Raw genomic sequence first — 18,144 nt, forward strand, 5'->3', positions numbered from 1 at the left:
ATCCACCTCCGTAGCGTAACGGTTAGTGTTATAATCTGCCGTCCTTGGTGACCCGGGCTCGATTCCTGGTACCGCCAGAAATTTAAGAATGGCGGGAGGCCTGGTATGTGGTTGGAAGGTTACATGCAACTCACCTCCATTGGGGGTTTGCCTGGAAGAAAATTTGCACCAACTCGGGATGAAGTCAAGAATTTATTAACTTAATATTTTGATCACATTCCATCAGATAAGCCGAATGAAGACTGGAATGAAAGCAAAATTGTTCCTGTTGTGCACTAGGACAGCCATGAGACTTGTATTTTTACTATCATCAGAAGGCAGCCTATGGTATAGTTCGTAAGAAATGTGTATAACATAAAACAGACAAGTCACAACACAACAGTAACACAATTTTTCATTTATTTGGTAGAATTTCACAAAATTAATAAGCCTTGCATTATATTTTTCTAATGTATACCTTCTGGCGGAATTCCAGGAATTCTTCCTTCCATTTGGTTTATTGTAGCTCGTTTGTAAGGTTATTCCATTCCGGTTGAGGAAGGAAATTAGGTCCTTTGAAATGTTCTACTAATGCTGGCGTCTCTAACGTTACATACATTACTTAATTCCTCTTCGAATGAAGCTGAGTTAGTAGAAGGAACTGACAGCTCTGTATGAGACTGGAGCAATGGATGCCTTATTCCTGACCACTGTCCAGCATTAGCAGTCTCCATGAAGGTGTTTAGGCACTGTTATTAATAGTATTTAGGTAATACAAATTACACACTCTTTATTGTTTCTCATATTTTAGTTAGCTTACTTATGAAAACTGGCATCTCCCACGGGGTACAAACGAAACCAAACAACATGTTGGTCTCCAACAGTTACTCCAAAGTAAACAAAGTAAGATTCACAGAATTGTATACAAAAGAAATTCAGATAACTTCAGGAAAGACGGTAAGACACGCTTTCGATGCATATCGGGTGTTTGCTCAAACAATATTGATGCCTTGTACCTTAATGCTAATAACGTTGGAACTGTACTAGATCGTCATCTACTACACATCACTCTGAACACTTTAAATTAATTGAAAGCGCGCTTTTATGTCACTACCAATCCATAAAATGAGGAACGTTATCGCAGTTAGGAAGAAACTAATGAACCTAATGATATATTCGTGTTCATTTTAGTTCAAGAAACAGTATGAAAGCATTATAATGTATTCTGTCACGTACAGATTATGCTAAAATTTATTAATCAATGAAATGTTAGTTGTTAATGAAATATTTTCTGGTAGGAGGGCTATTGTAGAGCAGGAGTTCATTTTCTATAGATTCTGCTGTAAGATGCGGTGATCACCAGTGCTGAATTTTATCCACTGTGTTATGTAATATACCCAGGGAATATACTATATGATGAGGACAGTACTTGACAAATTGAGCGGAGAATTATGTAATGAAAGGAACAAAATAACTTTTTGCAGATACGCATACGATGGCGGCCTTACCAGTTGGAAAATATTACGAGAAATTTAGTTTCAGCAAACTAATAATGTGTAGCTTAGCTGAATAGCCGTCATGCAGGAGCGTCTGCCAAATTAGTAAAATTACGCTAGTGGGAAAATTCCTGAAGGTTATTTAGTGTTAATGAAAGTTGGTACGCCAAAGAAGTCAATCGAAGATTAGTTATTTGAAGGACTCCAGCTACCGAATTGATGGGGTTTTAGAATGCTGAGATGGCAAAATCTTTCTTCTTTCTTTCTCAATCCGTTTTCCCTGGAGTTTTGTTTCCCTCCCCATCCCGGACTCAGCGAGGGATCCCACGTCTACGACGGCAAAATAAGAAACTAAAATAATGTCGACTGTCATACTGTTCCTATCCATTGCTATTATGGCTCTGAAATTAGGACTCAGAATAAATGAAGTCTTGGAATTCAGGAATAATCGACGTACCTTACTAAATCCTGCGAGTGATTGACGGGTAAATGCGTTCATAATAAAAATAAATTGATATCGAGGAGAATTTTCCAATGCAAAATTAATCGCATTGTCCTAAAAATTCTTTGATCGAATAGTCAAATAAATTTTGCATATCTATTGTTATCAGAATTAGCTAGCATTACAGCAGAAAATACATTTATATTTGACACTGGTAATATGAATAGTGTGAACATTCATAAAATGGAGGTGAATAAGACGTTATAGAAATGAAATACAGTTTTTGCTAATGCTCTGCCAGATCGCAAGTAACCGGCGTTGCATGCATCAGTTAGTCTAAGGTGTATGCAGCCGAGTACAGGCTGCAGACAGGGAGATGGTCTATGGTTAACTTTTCATTAAAACACAATTTAAACCTTTTCGTTCTTGAGCGAACATCATCAGATTCTATCAGATCACATTTTAAGATTATTATTATTATTATTATTATTATTATTATTATTATTATTATTATTATTATTATTATTATTATTATTATTATTATTATTATTATTATTATTATTATTATTATTATTATTATTATTATTATTATTATTATTAAGGAGTTTCCATGGTTCAGAAGAGAGGTGAAAGGAGGTGTGGGCTTGAATGGATCTAACTACAATATAAGAAACCAATTTAAAACTGTAAATAAATGTTATATTCTTTTCAGATATCAAAATTTAACAAAATTCTTCACTTAGTGAAGGAAAACCAATGTATCAGATACAATGACAATTTTGATACCAGAATAGAAAACCCCAGAATAGGGAATTTAACATATTTGGGCTTCAAGCCCCTAATTTACAAATTTACGATGTCGCCAATGTAGCGTTTACATAGACAAGGAGAGAAATCTCCCAAGACAGAGCACCTTGCTCCAACCGATACAAAGTTACAGTCCTTCCAGAGGCACTCCTCAATATTACAGTAAAATTAGCAATCACAGAAAAGGGCTTACATGTAAGCATGAAACACTTTGTAAGGTTTACAAATGTTCGTTGTGCCTGTGCGATCCGCTGTGTGAATTATTTGAGCTTAGAAGTTTGGTCGGTAGGTTTCTGTCATTTACGATTCAGTTTTGTGCGAGTATTGTCAAAGAATTGTCGCGCTTTGTGATATATTTGCTTTGGATCATCATTAACACACAGCGGTTTTTGCAGGCACAACGGCGAAGTGTATTTACTTCGTATTTCAGATACATTTTCTGGACCTTTGTTTATTAGGACTTGTTTTCACGTTTTATTGCCCCTCAAACACCCTTGTGGGTTTTCCTTTTAAATTTGGAACACTCTGCCTATATCTAGATCCATCCTTGATGACATTTAGTGTTTTATGTTCAGTTATCGGTCCGAAGCTGGTTGGGTTCTCAAGAGCTCCACCATTAGCCGTCATAGATGGCCTAGGCACCACTGAACAGGTGTAATGGGTAAATGAGGAGTGAAGTAGTTTTCGTTGCTTTTATCACTGAGCCAGAAGTTGCTATTGCATATCAGTCTGCCAAGCCTATTGAAATGCGTTCACCAACCGACCCTACGAGCAACATTTTCACACCTTTCATAGCCGGGACTGGCTGCCTAAGGAATGGCATTACTAGCATCGCTCATACCTCAGTCACTTTTCATATTGACAAACAAAGGATAAAACTGATACAGATCAATGAGTGTAACAAAACTGTTCTAACCCATACGAGAAGACATAGTGCACTTTATACACTAGGTCTCGCCAGCAAAGACATAGTAACCCTAATAAAAGTCAAAATAAATATTTTTAATACACATTTTATTTCATTTTAACATTGAATTATTGTTCGTTATTTGTCTATCTACAGAAAATGAAACAGTCTACCCCAGCTGTAGGTTGAGCTCTTCTGTACCTGGTACTCCCACTAGGCGAAAAGAGGAGCGCTTGTATTTGACAGCTGTCATGGTGGGGTTTTGATTTCCACCAGTTTTATATCGAATGACAGTTTATATTTCTGTTTGGATATTGTATTGGAAGAACAGTGATTCCTCTGAGGTTGGTACGGCTACGTCTCACACACGTTTTATCTTCGATGAGCTTTCTCTAAATGAGAGATTATGATGAATGAGAAAAAAATGCAAGTTGAGGGATTTCTGCTACAAATAAAATGTGGTAAAACTAAGATATCTACAAATTTTTAAAGTTTGAGGACGAAAAATTGATTATTTTTTAAATTGCATATTTTTATGTTTAATCTACCATAGTTATTTTTACACAAGTTTTGAATAAAATTAAATGTGTATGTCTACGACTTAATCCCATTTATTGATACGGGGTCGGGGATGAAGCCAGATAAATTTATATGCCATTTTTCCACGACCGAATTCTCTCTCTGATACATATCTCAGCTGAGAAGCTAATGAAGACGCAACGAATGATGGTGAGTGAAATTGCGTAAAGAGATCGAACGAATCGGCTATGACCTATGATTTAGAACTGTCTACGGATTTGCCTCGAAGTGAAAATGGCAAACCACTGAAAATCATTCTCAGGGCTGCCGACAGTGCGATTAGAACCCACGAGTTTCCCGAATGCAGAGCTTGGCTGCATAGCCGTAGTGCGTTAAGATGCGTCGCCACTCCAGTAGGTAAAAAAGATTAAAAGAGTGTGTGGGTAAAATTAAACAAATAAGTTTCAAGGTATTCCAGGTGTACTTTGTAGTACCTCTCCTGCTACCAAAAAGCAATCCTTTAACTGACCAATGCTCAAGTCGGATGTTATATTATTTGCTTAAAATATGAGACATGGTTCATAAATATATTTATTTTCTCTGTCAACCTCAATCGAAAAGTGCGATCCAACGCCAAAACAGTGTGCTTTTATGGATGAATGGCAATTAGGTCGGCTCTTTTATTCTACCCCGTAGAGGAAACATGGACTTAAACCAAATATTAATAAGGCCAAGGAGATGAAGGTCAATTACAAGATTGATGATAAATTGTCTATAGACGATAAAGAGATAGAACAAGTAGACTCCTTCATATATCTTGGGAGTATGGTTACTACGAATGGAGGAGCAGAAGAAGACATTAAGAGTCGTATCAGGAAAGCAAACGGTGCTTTTGTTCAATTGTATCCTAAATGGAGAAACAAGAACATTTATATAAAAACTAAGCTACGACTTTTTAACACAAATGTTCTGCTTTACAGCTGTGAAACGTAGAAAGTTACCCAGAAGACGACTAAACAACTGCACGTCTTCGTGAATCGCTGTCTAAGACGTATCATCAACAGAAGATGGCCGGATGTTATTTCAAATGAAGATCTAAGGGAAGAAACTAATCAGCAGCCAATTGAAATGCAGATAAGGGAGACAAAATGGTGTAGGATAGGACATACTTTAAGGAAGGCCGTTGGAGCCATTGAAAAGAGAGCGCTCGACTGGAACCCCCAAAGCGCTAGAAAACGCGGACTCCCGAAGAGGACCTGGAAAAAGACGATCGAAGAGAAATGTATAGAAGTGGGAAAAACTTGGAACGAAGTGAAGAGGTTAGCCAACAATAGGAACAGATGGAAGAGTTTCGAGTAGTACAGCATCATGTGTGTTTCGCAATACCGACAGGACACCATGAAATGAAATTTAGAGAGGAATTTGTGAATTGCACTGCACACTACTACGAATTAAGCTACGGTAAACTGATCTGTGTAAAAACTAAAATTATGTATATGCAACCAGGGAACGCTGCAGCGAAAGGTATCACTGTATTGCCAAAGGCGGACCAAATGACTAAGTGAGCAGTCATAACTTCAGCGCGCTACTGTTCCTGGTGACAGAGCCAGTTAATAGAGCACCAGACATAAACAAGCACTAGTTCCTAGTATGGCCGAATTCAGTCATATTTCAAACACATAATACCCGAGGACTTAGAAAAAAATTTAACCAATCACTTTCTGTGATAGGAAATGTACGAATACGTATTGTTCTGATTACAGCCCGGATTTCTAAGCAAATTACACCGTATTTTGTCCAAATTTAAAGCCAATCAGAAAGGACATACTTCCTAATAAACCTTAATACGCAGTTTTAACCATGATTGTTAGTGCTTATTCGATAGGAAAGTAGTTTTACTAGCTTATGTTTAATTTAAATACCATATTTTACTAAAAAACAGACATTGTAAAGTGTATATTTCACTTTTAATTGACATTTATCCGTCACCGATTACTTTTCTATTGACCAAAGTAAATAAAATTCCCGTCGAATTCCTTAAAAATAGATTTCATCTGTTCCCCTTCTTAAGACCCGTTTTCTAGTCCACAAATGCTTCTGTTAGTTTTACAAATCATCTTTCAGTCATCCACTCAACAGAGAAATAATATGCTTGACAAATTCTTTGAAGATTATCTTCGTTATCATCCTTATATGAGAACCACTACTCTTATGTACCCAGTGGTCGCTCCACTGCCCTCTACTCATTGTGGTAAACAAGCACTAGCACCACTTGACACAAGCCAACTTTTGGGTGAATATTCTTCTTCAGAGTGGACAAACGTCGTTAAAATATCTCGGCGGTTCGAGGAGTCCTTGGAAGGTGCACGAGTACAACCGGCTGCCATCATCATGACTGTGGCGAGACTGAAGCTTTAAGACACGTGCTTGGTGTCTGTCCCAAGGAAGCACGACAAAGAAATAATCGCTATCAGCTGTAGCTTCAGCATTAAGGGAAATGAAGTGGCAAGTTTACGAAGAAGTTCTCTGTGTTTTTCCTGTTGCTCCTCCTGGAGGCCCACGGCTTCTGTCAACACTGGCGAGATAAGAAGTGTTCACTGCCAGCAAATACAGTAGAGACAATACCATAGAGTTAGTAAATAATACACTAGAGGTAGCATTGGTGCTGCAGTCGCGTGCTAAGTTGAACGAGCGCGCTGTTTGGAAAAAGCTGGATTGTTTGGTACTGTCATTACTGTAGCTTCCCGATAAATTGAAGTTGATACTTCTCTGAAGGAAAATGCCAGTCTCCTGTGGCAGTCTTATGGCTGCATAGGGAGATTCATAAAGGGCAGTGGCGTATAATTTCACAGGTATGTTTCCTTGAAATTAATTTCCGTGCATATAAAATAATAGGCCTACTTTGCGCGCCACTTCTTGTCAAGTGAATTGGCCTACTTGGGCTGACTTCGCGACTGATTCCCCTGTCGGCGTGAATGAGATTCTCTGGATCTTTCCTTGAAGACTGAAATTAATGTTTTAGGAAATACACTGACCGACAGAGCAAATGCAACACCAAGAAGGAGTGGTCAGAACTTTATGCCAATTGTAGGGTAGACTGACGTCACTGAGGTATGCTCATGATGTGAAATGCGCCGCTGTGCTGCGCACGTAGCGAACGAGAAATGGGATACGGCGTTGGCGAATGGCCCACTTCGTACCGTGATTTCTCAGCCGACAGTCATTGTAAAACGTGTTGTCGTGTGCCACTGGACACGTGTATAGCTAAGAATGCCAAGCCGCCGTCAACGGAGGCATTTCCAGCAGACAGACGACTTTACGAGGGGTATGGTGATCGGGCTGAGAAGGGCAGGTTGGTCGCTTCGTCAAATCGCAGCCGATACCCATAGGGATGTGTCCACGGTGCAGCGCCTGTGGCGAAGATGGTTGGCGCAGGGACTTGTGGCACGTGCGAGGGGTCCAGGCGCAGCCCGAGGGACGTCAGCACGCGAGGATCGGCGCATCCGCCGCCAAGCGGTAGCAGCCCCGCACGCCACGTCAACCGCCATTCTTCAGCATGTGCAAGACACCCTGGCTGTTCCAATATCGACCAGAACAATTTCCCGTCGATTGGTTGAAGGAGGCCTGCACTCCCGGCGTCCGCTCAGAAGACTACCATTGACTCCACAGCATAGACGTGCACGCCTGGCATGGTGCCGGGCTAGAGCGACTTGGATGAGGGAATGGCAGAACGTCGTGTTCTCCGATGAGTCACGCTTCTGTTCTGTCAGTGATAGTCACCGCAGACGAGTGTGGCGTCGGCGTGGAGAAAGGTCAAATCCGGCAGTAACTGTGGAGCGCCCTACCGCTAGACAACGCGGCATCATGGTTTGGGGCGCTATTGCGTATGATTCCACGTCACCTCTAGTGTGTATTCAAGGCACGTTAAATGCCCACCGCTACGTGCAGCATGTGCTGCGGCCGGTGGCACTCCCGTACCTTCAGGGGCTGCCCAATGCTCTGTTTCAGCAGGATAATGCCCACCCACACACTGCTCGCATCTCCCAACAGGCTCTACGACGTGTACAGATGCTTCCGTGGCCAGCGTACTCTTCGGATCTCTCACCAATCGAACACGTGTGGGATCTCATTGGACGCCGTTTGCAAACTCTGCCCCAGCCTCGTACGGACGACCAACTGTGGCAAATGGTTGACAGAGAATGGAGAACCATCCCTCAGGACACCATCCGCACTCTTATTGACTCTGTACCTCGACGTGTTTCTGCGTGCATCGCCGCTCGCGGTGGTCCTACATCCTACTGAGTCGATGCCGTGCGCATTGTGTAACCTGCATATCGGTTTGAAATAAACATCAATTATTCGTCCGTGCCGTCTCTGTTTTTTCCCCAACTTTCATCCCTTTCGAACCACTCCTCCTTGGTGTTGCATTTGCTCTGTCAGTCAGTGTATAAGGGATGACATTTTCCTTTCACTGAATGGCCATGCCTTTGAAAGCGAATGTCCAGAAAAATAATGTGCATGATACCGAGCGAGTGGCTGCAGGCTTCAGGTCACATAGCTGTCAGCTTGCATTCAGGATATAGTATGTTTGAACCCCACTGTCGACAGCAAATGTCGGGCTGTACCTTAATTAAAGCCACAGTCGTTTCCTTCCGACTCCTAGGCCTTTCCTGTCCCATAGTCGCCATAAGACCTATGTGTTTCGGTGCGACGTAAAGCAAATTGGTACAAAAAAGAAAATAAGAAAAAATATGCGTGATGGCCTGAATAGTGATCCGTTTTTTCACTTTCTGTGTGTATTTATAGTATTAAAAGCTACCTACTGAATATATTTTCTATATATATAATTTGTTCCGTTCCCTCCGTACATTACGTGTAGCAGTCCCCAGTCATACTTTACCAGATTTTAAAATTTTGAGACTAGATGTGCAAGACCGTGTGAACATCTGAGTCCTTTATTTTCGTCAATATTATTCCCTTAAATGGCATATAGGACTATATGCAAGCATAATAAATAATTATTGACCGAGCGAGGTTTCCGTGGTTTCCTATTTTCACACCAGGAAAATGCTGGGGACCTACCTTAATTAAGCCCACGGCCGCTTCCTACCCACTCCTAGTCCTTTCCTATCCCATCGTCGTAATGAGGCGTAGCTGTGTTGGTGCGATGTAAAGCAAATAGTAATTTTTTTTTCAGTTCTCTTCAATCATATATAATTTACCACTCTCCCTTTCCATTAACGATAATCATTTTACAAGTTAAAATCTTAAACCAAATCATAGATTTCAGGAACAGCTAAATATAAACTCCATAATAGGCTGAAAGCACAGCCGAGTGTCATATTTCCACATGTAATCGCGTTTAGAAAACATCGACAATAATAATAATAATAATAATAATAATAATAATAATAATAATAATAATGGCTTTACGTCTCACTAACTACGTACTTGATTTTCGGAGACGCTGAGGTGTCGGAATTTTTTCCAACGGGAGTTCTTTCATGTGCCGGCAAATCTGTCTACGAGAGGCTGACATATTTGAGCACCTTCAAGTATCACCGGACTGAGCCACGCTCGAACCTGCCAACTTTGGCTCAAAAAGCTAGAGTCGTAAGTGGCAATGATAATATTTTGTCTACTTTACCGCAAAATCTCCCCAACGCTTTTAGGCCTAAAACCTCACTCATCCGCTTCGTACGTGAGAGGACATTTTAGGTCGTTTCGGCAGAATTATAGCAAAGTTCTGGTCATTTACACAAAATATAGCAAAATATACGTGCCCTTCTTCTAAGCGTATTTTGTTAGAAGACTTGATATGAACGGTAAATAAATTTTGTAATACAGTACTTAACTGCACCTGAACACCGCCCTATCACGTACTACTCCTGTATTCATGCTTTTAGGGCTTTCTTTTTTACTGGAGAGAAGCATCGCAAGTATACCGTAGTATCTCAGAATGTTTACATGTAAGAATTTGAAACCTTATCTATATTCACGCAGTTATAAAAAAGTCCCCTATTTACATTGATGAGTACAGCGCAGTGAGCTTTTTGCCGAACAGCTGCGATTTCAACATGCTCCGCTCGCTACAGTGATTCTCTCGTAGACGGTGGCGCCAATGCTACCTCTAGTGTATTATTTACTAACTTTATGGACAATACGCGACACTCAGCGAGATATCGGGGGACAGCTATTAGAGCTCTCTCTAGCGGGTAGACCTGAGAACTACTGATCCTGTCATAAGAGGACGTGTATTTGTGTGTGAAGTTTTTGGCGTTTTCAGTGAGTTGACATAATAAAATAGTAGCGTGTGTCTTTCCTTGATATGTCCTCTCAAGATGAGGGGAAAGGTATGTCCTGTGTTTGGCTGCAGTAACTATGAAGTAGAAAAGAATGCGCGTCTTTCTTTCGCTTCTCTCGTGACAAGAAAATGTGTAAGTAATATTGTTTTTGCATATATATTCTTTCAGTGACAAAGAGATTTTCATAGTACTTCATAATCTTCTGACCTGCTCGACCCATACTTTATCTGGCTTAAAATATAATACGCATATTTTATTGTATAGTGCAGCAGTTAACCTTCAATACCGATGTGGTGTTGTAGGTGTGATCTGTGGGTTTTGAAATGTCACAGAAGTGATTTGGATAAGGTGTACAAGAAAGAAGGGACGTTACGCTTATATAAGAATTATAAGATCTGTTCAGATCATTTCCAGGACAGCGACTTTAGAAATCTTCGACTATACAGCCAAGGGTATGTTATATTTTTACTCTAACTGTGCGTAAATATTCTTCAAGGCATCACTATCGACAGCATTTTCATACTTTTCTTCTTTTTATCCCTCTTCTCAGATTAAAGCCTGGATTTTATAGATTTTCTTGTCTCCCATTTTAACAAGGCTAAATCCGTAAGTGTCGCGTATTGTCTCTACTGTATTTGTTGCCAGCGCGCAGCTGTTTAGCACTCTTTTCTGTCCCTCAGTTCGCTGGAAACTATTGGACTTTTACGGTAAGTTGAGGTTATTATCACGATGGTTAAATACACTATAGAGCAAAGAATATTTTTGGTCGAGTGTTATTTGCACAAAAAGAAGAAACCAGTTAAAAGGTGCCTTCGAAAATTCCGTAGATAATTTCCCGGTGCGACAGTACCATGAAAACCAGTTAAAAGGTGCCTTCGAAAATTCCGTAGATAATTTCCCGGTGCGACAGTACCATGAAAACGTTACGTCCATCAGCTCATTTACAAGTGGCGTAGTACTGGTTCCGTAACCAATAAGAAAAAGAAGCGAAGGAGAACAGTTCTCACACGGGAGAGGTTAAAAGATGTACAGACAAGACTCCAGATAAGTCGCTTCGAAGAGTAGCTCAGGAAAGTGGTATTTCACCTTCTTCAGCACGTAATGCAACAAAATTGTTACATTTACGATGTTATCCGACTCATTCAGTCCGTAACATACTGTCTACAGATTTCAATGCAATAATACAATTTGGCAATTGGCTAATGAATAGTGTCCACGACGGTATTGTGGATCAGAACTTTCCTTTTATGAGCGATGAAGCCTGGTTTCATTTGAGTGCATATGTCAATTCACAGAACAATAGAATCTGGGATACAGACAATCCGCACATTTTACAGCCGAGACCTCTGCACGATGTGAAGGTGGATGTGTGGTGCGCTATCAGTGCCCGACGAATTATCTTCTCGATATTTTTTCAGGACACGATTACTTCTGACAGTTATATTCACAACATTCTGGAACCATTTTTTGCTGAACTGACTGAAGAAGAGAAAAGGCACGGCTATTTCCAGCAGGATAGTGCAACGGTCCATACGGCGCGTAGCTCTATGCGACAGTTACGGGAAATATTCGATGATGATCTGATCATCAGTAAAGGCTTATGGCCACCTTGTTCGCCTCATTTAAGCACATGTGATTTTTATCTATGGGAAAATCTTAAAGGAAAAGTTTACAGGAATAATCCTCGAACTGCAGAAGAATTAAAAAGTGAAATTAGGAACATTGTACGTTCTATCGGTGTCCATGAACTACAAAGTGTGTTTCGAAATCTCATTACAATATGTGAAGCTTGCATTGCAGCTGAAGGGGATCACTTTGAGCATCGTCTGTAAATACTGGTGAGTTCAGTTTAATTTCCTATTTATTTATTTATTTATATATTTATTTATTTTTTATTACTGGTGACTTCAGTTTAATTTCCTTGTTGATTTATTTATTTATTTATTTATTTATTTATTTATTTATTTATTTATTTATTTATTTATTTATTTATTTATTTATTTATTTATTTATTACTGGCGAGTTCAGTTCAATTTCCTAGTTGATTTATTTATTTGTTTATTCATTTACTTATTTGTCCAGAGCATCTATGTAGCCGGTGAGTTCAGCTTCGTTTAGTTTCTATTCGCGTAATCATGCCGCTTCTTTGAGCCGACTATGCCTGCTTGTCATTGCGGGCACTGCGCTCGCTGTCTCCTCTTCCCAGCGCGCCTAATCCTCGGCACTCCACTCTGAACTTTCAAATTAATCACCCTGTATATATGTAGATTTTATATCGTGCTCTAAATAAATTAAATAAATAAACCTTAACTGTTCGACACTCTAGGGATATCCCAACTCAGGAGATCTAGTGTTAGTACCGATGATCTAACTTAGGAACTCCTGGCGTGCAGAGAGACTTAACGCACACGACATGGAAAGTGGACATTAAAATGGTAACATAAAATGGAAATTTCTTTCGTGTAATGAGACTTGGTCATCAAACAGTCTTGAGATAGTTCCATTCTTCATTCTCCGTGCTGTAGAGAAAGCCGATCTCGTTTCCTGGCTTGGCGGCGCCGCCGTTCACCAGGTTCCCCGCCCTCAGAAGATGGGGTGGAGGCTATTGGCTAAGTGTTTTATTGGCAGCTGTGACAGCTTTTATCGTGCACAACGAAGGGAAGTTAAACAAAACGGGAATAAGTAAGATGCAGCTCTATATAGCTGTTGTCTCCCCCAACGCGGTTTCCCTTCAAAGTATTAATTTCTCTTCTTTGTCATGATCATCTACTCCTTCCAAACAAGTAAGAAACTTTAAAAGCACTTCCTGTTGAATTCATGTCAGTTCAGTCTCTCTCTTTCTGTTTGCACCCATTTCTTGATGTTCTTCACCACACAGACTGAATAGATGAAGTGTTGGTTTCTCGACTGGAAAGAACAGGGTTAGAATATCCTTGGTAGCAACGATTTAAGAATTGTCTATTTCAGGTGAATTTGAATTAGAATTCGAAAAGTATAATATTACTGTCGTCATAAAATCAGAATACAACGCTCACTTCGCATCTATAATATTAACTGCTAATCAAAAATCCTGAGCTGATTTTTAATTTCCTTCATGAGGTGTGAATGAAGACTGAGTCATTATACTGACCACAAACGTCACATCAAAAATGAGCTATTTCCGAATGGTTTCTGTTAGAGTGATGAGTAAATATGCATTCTTCAAGGGTGTTGCACATCTGATCGTTCTGAATGGGTACCAAACCGACGAAGTCGTTTTATTATTAATATGGAGTGAAATTATGGGGTCAGTGCAGTGACTTTATTTTCATTCGCTGTCCATGAAACAACTTAAAAGTCTACTTTGATAATTTAGTGAACTTTGTAGAGGTCAACCCGTATCTCCGAAAGATCATATCATTATTAAACATACACGGGTGACCTTATTTTCAATCTTCACAGTCTCATGGCTAACACTATGAGCTCTGTAACACATATCGTGGAGCTTCACTACGCAGATGGCGAACTAAAGAAGTACTTCAGGTCATCCTAAATGTTTTCTCACGGGTATATCAGAAGTTAGAACATAAACTGAACATTCAGAAGACCTATCTTATAACCAGCCAACCTCAAAATCTTACTTCCAAGCACTAAATATAGCACAAATCTAAGCACTTCTGTAAATACGTTCGCTGGTTTCCATATGTATGAAGCTTGCAGTCTGCAAAAGCCACTGTTTAGGTAGAAGTGTGCTGTGGTATAATTGGCAGATTGCAGGACTTCGGGCTGAGCAGCAGTCGCTTGGAAGGCCATGGCCCTTCGGGGCTGTTGCGGCATGGGGTTTGGTTTGGTTTTGGTTCTTGCGAATCTGAGGTTTCAACATTTATGACATCAGTAGCTCAGCCAAACTTCTCGTTCACAAACAACCCACTGCGATCCCTACTCTCTTAAATGGATGTGGGCAATGACAAAATATAGGCACTACATAAAAATACTTCCAACAAAGGTGTCTCAAAACACCTATAAATTTACATAGAGAGGTAAAAGTACAATTTTCAGTGTTCTAATGGAAGCTATTAGTAGGATGAGTAGTACGAGCATGGAGTCAATAGTATCCCAGTTGGACACACGTAGCTCGTATGCCCGATCATCGAGTCCCAACACAAATAGTCCATTCTGAACTTCTTCTTTTTCTTATTTTTCTACCGCTTTCCCACACCTGTACGGTCGCGGGTGCGCACTGTGTCGCGCATGTGTATTTAGCCCTGTTTTACGACAGGATGCCTTTCCTGACGCCAACCGTATATGGAGGGATGTAATCACTATTGTGTGTTTCTCTGGTGGTTGGTAGTGTAGTGTGTTGAGTGAATATGAAGAGAAAAGTGTGGGACAAACACAAATACCCAGTACCCGAGCCAGAAGAATTAATCAGAGGCGATTAAAATCGCCGAACCTGCCAGGAATCGAACCCGGGACCCTCTGAACCGAAGGCCTCAACGCCGACCATTCAGCCAATGAGTCGGACAAATAGTCTGTTCTGAACTAAACGAATGAAACGACCATGTTGGGGGCCAGAGGAAGAGGTATGAATACTCCTTCAAACTCGCCACGGAGCAGTCGGGAAACATGCACTCTGGACCACCCAACATGGTAAAGTAGCGTCCGTCAAGGAACAACACTGAAGAACGGAGCTGTCGTATAGCAATGGAACAGAGCACTAAGAGAAAACAGGAATAAATCGTGAGGCAGAAGGGACAGTTAACAACTAACAACTTAATGTTTGTTACCGTTGAATAACAGTGTACAGATCGAGGATAGACTTGGTCAGCCATCAGAAAAGACATCAGTGGAAATATTACTACAATTTCTTGCGAATCATTGCAAATGTTGATAATCCAAGATAGATGCCTTTTGCACCACTAAAAGATAAATTTAAATTGATTTCCTATGGACATGATTTTCGGTTTATGATACGGAAGTTAGCGTTTCCATGACTAAAGTGATTTCAGCAGGTAATAAACCTAAGGGAATTAAATGTCATATTCGGAATACAAAGCTGGAACAGGTAGATCATTTCAAGTAATTAGGATGTGTATTCTCCCAGGAAGGTAGTATAGTAAGTGAGATTTAATCAAGGTGCAGCAAAGCTAACGCAGTAAGCTCGTAGTTGCGAACAACAGCATTCTCTAAGAAAGAAGTCAGCTCCCGGACGAAACTATCTTTGCACTGGTCTGTTTTAGGATCAACTTTGCTTTACACGAGTGAAAGCTGGGTGGACGCAGGATATCGTATTCATAAGCTATAAGTAATATATATGAAAGTAGCGAGAATGATTGCTGGTACATACCGGTGGGAACAATGACAAGAGGTTACTCGGAGTGAGGAGATAAAACTGAGTTTGGAATGAACTTGATTGATGAATCTGTACGCATAAACCGGGTTAAATTGTGAGATCATGTGAGGCGAATTGAGGAAGATAGGCTACGTAGGAGAATAATGGTCTCCGCCATGGAGAGTGTGAAAAGTAGAGGGAGACCAAGACGACGAAGATTAGACTCTATTTCTAATGATTTAAAGAGGTATAGAACCAAACTAGGCCACATAGAGGATTGTGGCGAAATACAGTAAAGTCACAGAGGCTTGCAGACTGAACATTGAGAGGCATAACAGTCCTTAATGAAGATGTATGTATGTTTTTATGCATGTATGTATGCAACATTTGAATGTGAACAAGAAATTGAGCGGCTCCTTCAGCATCAGTAACGTTTATGCTTAACCGATCTGAAAGCGGAATAGGCTCCTCGTCAGTCGACACAGCTGGCTTGTGAAATTAGTACTAGAGAGATTTTCTGTAAGTGGAGATAATCTCTTAGGACAAAGACTGTTGGTACACTTAACTGACCACACCGACATTTCCTAATGCGCTAATCCATGTCACATCGCATCCGCAGTTGGCACTAGGCGTTATATATTATATGCTTTACCCGTATTTGCATCCTCAGTCTGAAGACTGCTTGGATATCCAACAGCTCTACCATTACCTGTTAAAGGTAACCTAAGGTGAGTGATGAAGCCTATTAGGTAAATGACGGGTGAGGGTGAGGTATTTTCCCTGTTGCTTTCCTGATTGAACCAGAGATTTCTATTACATATGAGTCTGCTAAGCTCACTGACACGCACACATCAGCCGACCCAATGAGCGACACTGTATCACCATCCATAACAGGAAACATCGCAGGAACTGGCTGCATAAGGACAATAGTTTGGCTCAGCACTGTATAGTTCCTAAATATTTAATACTGTGTTGGGTAATTGGAATATATTTGTTTCGCTACTTATTCATCTAAGAAGTTTGACGAATAATAATCAACAGCTGTATGAACCTACGTAGTGGACATAAAATCTCTAATCACTTGTTTGTACAGATTATAGTTTATCACAAACATTATAATATAGTGATAGAAATGAAGCAAGTAAATTTTCAGTGTTACATAATTGTTGATGTAGTTATCATTACCACGAGACCTCCAGTGTTATGTGATTTGATCATAGTAATTAGATTGCCAATATCGTGTTATTGTTGATATCATGACCAAAGCCATGATACCTCCTATTTCATGTAGTTATGTCACGAGTGTTCGTGGTGGTTATTATTGCATTAATAGGAAGTACAAATAGGCAACCATCCTCTATGTAACACTAATCAGAGAGAAGAAAATGCAAAGGATTCGACATTTCGAAAAATGAGGGTATCAGCCAAAGAAAGACAAGGACCACGAAGGGCGACAAAGTCAAAGATTCCCTAAGCCTCAAATGGTCTAATACCGTCGGGGTCAGAAAATAACAAGAGTTGATCAAGGGAGGTTGGATATGATAGATGGAAGTGAGGAGCCTGGCACAAGTAAGTTGATATCACGACCATAGTTACGAGACCAGTTTCACATGGCTGTTGATGCTGTTACTATAACTACGAAACTTACAGTTTTACGTGATTTTTTTATATAGGGATCATAGCCGCGAGACCTCGGACGTGACTTTATAGTTAAAAATCCCGTGTTGTCTCAAAACTCACGAGTCTCAAAACTCACGAATTCCAGGAAGAGGATTAGTGAGAACAAGTTTCTCTACCTGGGCCAGTCTCAAAACTCACGAATTCCTGGAAGAGGATTAGTGAGAACAAGTTTCTCTACTTGGGCCAGTCTCAAAACTCACGAGCAGGGCCAGTCCTTCTTTGAATGGTTGAATGTCCACCTTATTAGTGATGGGTTAATCGAATACTTTTAATAATCAAATAACTTGCATCCGATTATTTAAATAATCGAATGAATATTCAAATAAAATAATCGAATGAGTTTCAAATATCATTCAGCTATATCGCGCGGAATAATATAGGGCTCTTTAAAAACTAGGTATGCTCACCCGTCATTATGGTTCATTCCTGCACTACGTTGGTAAGGCAGTTGACCGCCCCAGCCTTGTATATCCCTCTTTTTTACTGTTCTCCAAGCTAGAAAATAATGCTAAATTATCATACTGTAAAAATACTCACTCTCAGTATTACTCAAACGGTTACTCAACATAAATATTAGTTTATTTCGTACATTATTGTGTAATTTTTACTCGAGACGGTGATTGTTAAAGCAAGGTCGTTGATAATTTGCCTTTTAACAAACTAGGCATGTGCTCTCACTGGAGAAATATTAGAAAAAA

The sequence above is a fragment of the Anabrus simplex genome, chromosome 5 (genome assembly GCF_040414725.1).
Source record: "Anabrus simplex isolate iqAnaSimp1 chromosome 5, ASM4041472v1, whole genome shotgun sequence".
Lineage (NCBI taxonomy): Eukaryota > Metazoa > Arthropoda > Insecta > Orthoptera > Tettigoniidae > Anabrus > Anabrus simplex.